The following is a 6,863-nucleotide window of genomic DNA, read 5'->3' as shown; positions in this document are numbered from 1 at the left end:
GGAATGCCAGCATGGAGGAGGGCCCTTATCGCCCTTGGATGAGGCTGATAATATTTCAAACTGCTGTGATGAGGCTCTCTGGAGTGCAGTCAAAGTCTGGGGGCCATTTCATAACCTTCCTTTGCCACTGAGCTCTGATCTTTACATCAGCACAATAGTCTGCTCTATCTAACACATTATAAAGATTGTGTGGCTGATACCGTATAGTTCAACCCACACGGCGCTGATCAAGGTGGCGCTTTCACCGCCCTTTCCTCTGTGGGTTTGGCACGTTGGTTTTCCTGTGCAGATGTCCTGTCACCCCGCACTGTCAGACAGGTATGTGGAGGCCTGGTGGTTACTCATGGAGCCCGGGTGTGCCCAGGGCTGTCTCTGGCAGGTTCTAACAGTGCGGCCTGGCTGCTCCCAGCGCGGCACCCTCAGCCCCCGGGCACCTCAGGCAAAGGGCGGCTATTTCTGCCGGAGCGAGGGCGGGATTTGGCAGCAGCCTTACCTTCCCATGACGTCTTTTCAAACCGTAGTCAAAACAAATCTGACACCTTTTCTACTCACAGACCTTTTCACCCTTCTATGAGGTGCAAAACAGTAATTGTTGAGCCGTGATTTCCACCCTCCTTTCGCAGCCCCGCCTGAGGGGGCTCGGGGCGTTTCCCTCGCTTTTGGCAGAGGCGGAGCAAAAGCCCCGGTAGAAAATGGCGGGAGCGCCGTGAGGGGAGCGCGGGGCGCCTCTGGGCAGGCACCGAACGTGGTTGCTAGGGATGGGAGGTGAGGGTGTTTTACTGCTCTTGAGGGACCCCTTCGAGCTGGCACACCGTCCCTCTCCATCCTAAGTATCTGTGGTATCCCTGTGAAGAAATAAAAGAAAGTCCTAGCAGCCTGCTGCAAGGAGGTTGTGCATCTACCACAGCTGCCACTGATCAGGGCTGGGTTTGGCCCAACAGCTCACGTACCTCAGCCTGGCAGGGTCAGGGAAGGCTTCTGGTCCATAAAATGCTGTACAAGGATTTTTGTACATGGTGGCAGGTGTTGCTAACACAGTCCTGAGCTACAGAGCTGACTTAGAAAAAAGAGCGCATGCTCCTGAGTTTCTCCTAAGCCCACACCCCCCTGTACGCACATGGTGAACTCTGTGAACGTGTGAAGGTATCCCATACATGACATCCTTTATTTTTTTTAATGTAATTTAACAGAGTAAAGAACATGAAAAAACAGTAACACGCTGTTCAGAAAAGTTACTTCAGGAGACTGCTGCAAGAGGGAAAAGCTGCTGGCTCTCCTGTCTGGCTGAGTCTAACAGTGGAGCAAATGTAAGCCCTTAAGGAGCACAACAGACACTGAACTGGCAAAATACAGAAGGTGAGAATAAAAGGAAACTAATGAGAGAATGAGATCATCTCTCAGATGCAGAGCTGTGTATTACTGCATAGTTTAACATGAGTTAATGAGACAATGAGATATTTATTGTTATTTTCTTTCTCAAATCCTTATCCAGTGCGCCAGCAAAACAATTCAGGTCTCTGCTTGGAAGTGCTATGTGGAAGACATTTTTCCCTATTCTGTGACTTCTAGACCAGAGCACAGTGCAGTGTTCTTGGTCTGTCTGGTCCTAACTGGTCTAAATTATTTATTTTGTGGCTAATTGGCTTTACACTTCTAATTTCTTATTAGTACTATAATTATCAATCTCAGAAATTATCCACCTGGTGAGTTTCTTCTTTTTTTTTCTTTTTTTTTGTCTATTCAGCATTAAGCAACTAGTTAACCATATACTAGACATTACATTATATAGAAAGTTATATATATCTTGTATAAAAAGTATACAAGATATATTGTATATTGTATAGAAAGTTGTTTATATCAGGTTGTATACATATAAAAAGCTGTTTCAGGTTCTATTGATATCAGGTTATATAGATATATATATATATAAAGTCGTTATTTATGTTATATTGATAGCAGGTTATATAGCTATATTAGGTTATATTGATATCTTATAACTCAAGCTATAGAAGCATGTTGTAACTTTGACCTAAGTTATATAGACATTACTAGCAAACTCAGAATTACAGTTTTAATTGAATTAAATGAAAATAAAACATTGATGTTAGCATTGTAGTGTTCTGCTTGTAACATTGGGGTGGAGTCCAGCCAGCCTCCCCTTAGAGCTGTGGTGTCTGAGAAACTGGGGGGGGGTTGCTGTGTTCCCTCTGCCCAGCCAGCTGAGATTTTCTGTGCTTAGGCACTTTGCCATGCTAGGGATGTTCTTGGGCCTGGAGACCATGTCCTGCATAGATCAAGGGAAATCTAGGGAAATGGGAGTTGTAGTTCCACATCTTTGCTCTGCAGAGTAAGAGAGAAGTGTGCATGTGAGCTCACCTCTGAACAGAAGTGTCCCCTCCAATCACATTTATCTGTTTGAGGATTTAGAAGTCTAAAAATCTGAGGTATTGCAGTAATTTTTTAAATCTTCAGAGGATTAGTTTTGTTGTTTTATAAGGTGTTTTTTTGGGAGACACTTGAAATCAAATTCTGTCAAGCTTCTACTTTCCTGTGTGAGTGGTCCCCTAATTACAAGCCAGAGCACTACAAGCCTGTGCTTATTGAACAGGAGCCAGGCAGAACCAAAGAACTGCTCTGCAGTGCTATAAACTCTGAACTATATTCCTTCTAGCCACTGTTGGAGCAGTTTTTCCCCATCAGGTATCTACCTGGAGTGCAAACAGTTGCACAAAGAGGTCAAGTTTTTTCTCCCATCTCCAAAACAACTTGGAGGTTCAGGAAATGTTGTATATGAAATGTATGTCCAGTCTCCTGAGTGAGATCTCTCTTCTCCCACAGATGTGCCAAGCAGGATGCATTGTGCCGTTGAAAGTGACAAACAGGGCAGTGTCTCATAGGCAGGGTGTCAATGTGCAAAGGTGAGTTTCAATTTGAAAGAGTAAATATGAGAAAGGGCTGCAACGGGGAGGCTGTAGCCATGTTTTCTCTTACGTTTATAAAGACTTCTGCTATGCCTGGGTTTATTTTTAGAAAATTTTTTATAAAGATGAAACACTCATATCCTTTAACAAGGTCATTCAAGGCAGTGCATCTCTTAGCCTGCAATGTAAATGCATAGTGTTTTCTACCTCCAGTTTAATCTTATTTTGATATGTAAGTTTTAATCTGGTGTTTGTATATCTAGTTTGCTTCTGAATGTGCAGTCCAAACAAGCTCTGCTGTGGGATGCCCTTCTGAAAAAGACTCAGTATTTAATTTAAATGTTCTTACCCCACATTTGCTTCTAATCAGCAAAGGAGGGGAAGAAGTTGTTTTGGATAAGTGTAGGTTACTTAGATATTGATGAATGCAGCTCCTAAAGATCACTTTCTTGCAAAAGCGCTCATTCATATAGGGGAGGGAAAAAAAAAAGGAAAAAGAAAGTTGTTTCCTTGAGTTTTTTTAGTCAAAACTCTTCTTTTAATGTCTGGGTAGAAGTTGGCTGTCCCTAAGTATTTTTCAGTGTGTGCTTATACAGCTGAACTGTCAGGGGTCTTGTTGCAAAGACCGGTGAAATTGGATCCTCTTTCCTGGCAACAGACAATATGTGCCACTGCCAAGTCCTTCTGCAGGGTTCAACCAGGCTGCAGCCAGCTCTAGTACATTGCTTGTTTTCTGGACAGCCTCCACCATTGCCAAAGGTAAATTCTAAAAATCTAGCCTGTTAATGACACTATATGTTAGCAGCAGTTTATCCCATGGTCAGGGATTTCCTGGGGAAGTCTCTGGGGTGAGCAGTCCCATGATCTTTCTGCTTCTGTTTCCCAGAAGCAGATTAAGCCAGTGATGTTCAAGATCATCTTTGTACTGCTGAAACTTAGGCTGTGAAATTTAGTTTCACTGGACTCTTGATTAAAATTGTCATGTCCATTTATTATTTCAAAGGAAGTTTTATTTCCCATTGTAAAAATTACACTTTTGGAAAAATTCCTAGACAGTAGAACTGAATTTTCCATTCTTAGTTGCACATGAGTGTGTAGCTTAAGACTGAAATTCCTGTGTTTTTTTAAAGATCTCTAGCATCGTTCTGCTAAGCAATTAAAGAACTATTCCCTCACACAGAGAAGGGGCAAGAGATTTACTGCATTCTTTGTGAGCTGTTTAAATTCCTTGCAATGCTGAAGTTAGCTTGTTAAATGCAAGTGAAAGATTTTATTACTGATTGAATTTGTGTGGAGTCATAGTATAAAATAGCTTTTTTAACAAATAGTTAATTAAAAACCAGATGTCTGATGACCTGAAGAGAAAGCTGTCCCATCCCACTCATCACCTTCCACTATACCATTCTCACAGATATTTTCTCTGTATTCTGAGAGACTGTGCCTACCAGTTATTAAAAAACAAACCTAAACAAAACAAAACCCCCCCAGAGCTGTGACATCTGGGAATTGAATCCTCGCTGCTTTGTATACTTTATACTACTCTCCTTAGTGAGTGGCAATTTGACAAGGCATTTTTCTCTTGCCCTGGGAGATGAGGATCTGGGTGATATGCTGAAGTGTGTGTTCCTGATAACAGCAGCCTGTTGGCTGTGTTGGCTGAGCCTCTTAAATACCTTCCCGATTTATTTGCTTTAACTAGATAGGAATGAGTTACCAGAGTGGGCTGCGTGCAACACTATCCAGTGTGTTGTGAATTTGGGAGTGTATTTGTTGAGGAAAGGTAGCATGGAGTTGAGATCTGCTGTCAGGCAAGCCATTTTTTTTTCCTCCTAGGAAGGAAGCCCCTTTTTGAGTTCTGACATCAAATTCAAAGAAAATTATAACAAGATATCCTATCCTTCACACTGGTACATATTATTCCATGGTAGGCAACATCTTCAAAAATTACCAGCAGAGAGTAGTGATTCAGAATCTATTTTCCTTAGCCTGTGATGAGTGTGGTTTATTTCTTCAAGCAATGACAGATGATAAACATCACAAGGAAATGTGAGTGGATAGTATTGGCATAAGGTTACCAGCTGGAGGCAGAAAAATTAACCAAGCTGAACAGCATTGTTGCCTAATCAGGAATTGAACCACCTTACAGAAGCAAGAGGGCCTGTTAAAAAGGCACAGCTCTGCAATGAGATGTGGTGGTGATATCCCTTCCTTATGTGGTGACCTGGCTGCTGTACATGCACGTCACCAGCCTTGGAGGTCTCTCACCAAGGAAAGAATGGACCCTAGAAGATCATACCTAACATCTGTGAGATATCTCAAAAGTAAGACATGGGCAGTGATGGACCCAAAATGGATTTCCCAATTATTTCTTTTCAGAGCTTTGATTTAGGCCTGTAAGTAGAAGATCAATTGTTAACAATTTATTAAAATGCTAAACAGGTGAAGAAAGACAAGGCAAATTTGCTGAACACAGTGGTGGCTTTTAATCAGGACAGTCTTATACTTTTGTTTACTCTGTTTGCTTGTCCAATTGCTCCTTGCATAGATCAAAATCCAGTAAACAAATGGATGAATAAAAAATGTGATAATTTGGCTTAGGGAAATTAGAAGATGTCTTTCAGATATAATCAGCATGATATTCTCTGTTTCAAAGAGAAGCTTAAATTCTATCAAGAAATTCTGCTTCATACCAAATCAATTCTGTCTTGTGGAGTTTGAGAATGATAAACAGGCAAGATTTTGGAAATCATGTAAGTAACTGGAATTCCTGGTACTTACAGAGGAGGTATGGTATGTGTATTCAGATTTCCTGGGAAAAAGAGTCTAAAGTGAAAACTGTTGGGTGAAACTGCACAATGAAAATTTATTAGCCCCTTGCTTCCAGTTCTTCATGCTTGGTTAGCCTCCTCTGGGTCTTCCTTGGACTGATACTTTTCCTGTCCTTCAGATCCTAGGATAAGATATTTGAGTTATTTAAGTCTATGCAGGGTACTACTCTTTTCATGTATCTATTCCAATTGATTTCCTCAAATAAGCAAGACAAAATTCTTGTAAATCCTCGAAAGTTTGTCATAGACAGAGCATCATTTGTAAAAGCCTGTTCTTGGGCCCTCAGGCTGTTCCAAGACTACCACTATAAACCATGGTGAATCAAAAGAATAACAGTGGAACAATAGAAGAGATTTTTTTTTGTGTAGGGCACATGAGACTCTCATTATCAATTGGGATCAGAGCATTGGAGGTTGCATCATAGCTCGTCTGTGAATCACAGAGCAGATTTTTCTGAAGGTGTGTCAGGGTTGGATGAGCTGCTTCTGTTTGTTCATAGTTCATGACAAGTCTCTATTTGAATGGTGCTAATCTGCTGTCCTTCTAAATCCTCTCACTTGGGGTGTAACAGGTCTCTCCTCTTTTCATGAGGCATACACAGCAATTCTTAGCATGGCAATAGACTCATAAATTAAACCTCAAATTCCAGAGACACCTCTCTGCTTTTGCTGTCAGAAGTTCAGTTGTTTTCAAGGTTTTTGCTTGTAATACATTTTCTTTGTGTATTTATAGTTTGTTTTGGATCCTATATTGAGATTATCTGCAAATTAAGCCAGTAATAATAATTCACAGCCATGTAAAAAAATAAATATAATCTTTCATCCTTTCTTTCTAATAAGCAGTTCTCTCACTTCTTCCTTTTTTTCATCAGGCACAGTTCCATTTTCTTCTCAAATGCATTATTGTATATGAAATGTGAATAAAGCAGGAGGCATGCTAGTGGAGCCAACAGAGCAGGTCTTCCAAGTTCTCTTCCAGGGATTTCTTATTTAGTTTGTACATAATGGATCAAATTTAGCTGCTTCAATTGGGCTGCTTCTTCTTTTTTGATCTAGGGGTCACTCTTTTGATCTAGCCTTTGCTTTGAAATACATTCTTAGATTATATTTCACA

At 40.9% G+C, this 6,863-nt stretch overlaps 1 long non-coding RNA gene across 1 annotated transcript in view; it reads left to right on the top strand.

Annotated features, from left to right (window-relative positions):
• The first annotated feature begins 1,447 nt into the window (after positions 1-1,447).
• LOC140684800 (uncharacterized) overlaps positions 1,448-6,863 on the top strand; it is a 38,390-nt gene continuing 32,974 nt past the window's right edge. The window contains exon 1 of the long non-coding RNA XR_012057611.1: positions 1,448-2,918. This is a non-coding gene — a long non-coding RNA (uncharacterized lncRNA). The remainder of the gene's footprint in view (positions 2,919-6,863) is intronic.

Source organism: Taeniopygia guttata, chromosome 10, assembly GCF_048771995.1.
Source record: "Taeniopygia guttata chromosome 10, bTaeGut7.mat, whole genome shotgun sequence".
In the NCBI taxonomy this organism is placed as follows: Eukaryota; Metazoa; Chordata; class Aves; order Passeriformes; family Estrildidae; genus Taeniopygia; species Taeniopygia guttata.
This window is presented reverse-complemented; position numbering and strand designations above follow the sequence as displayed.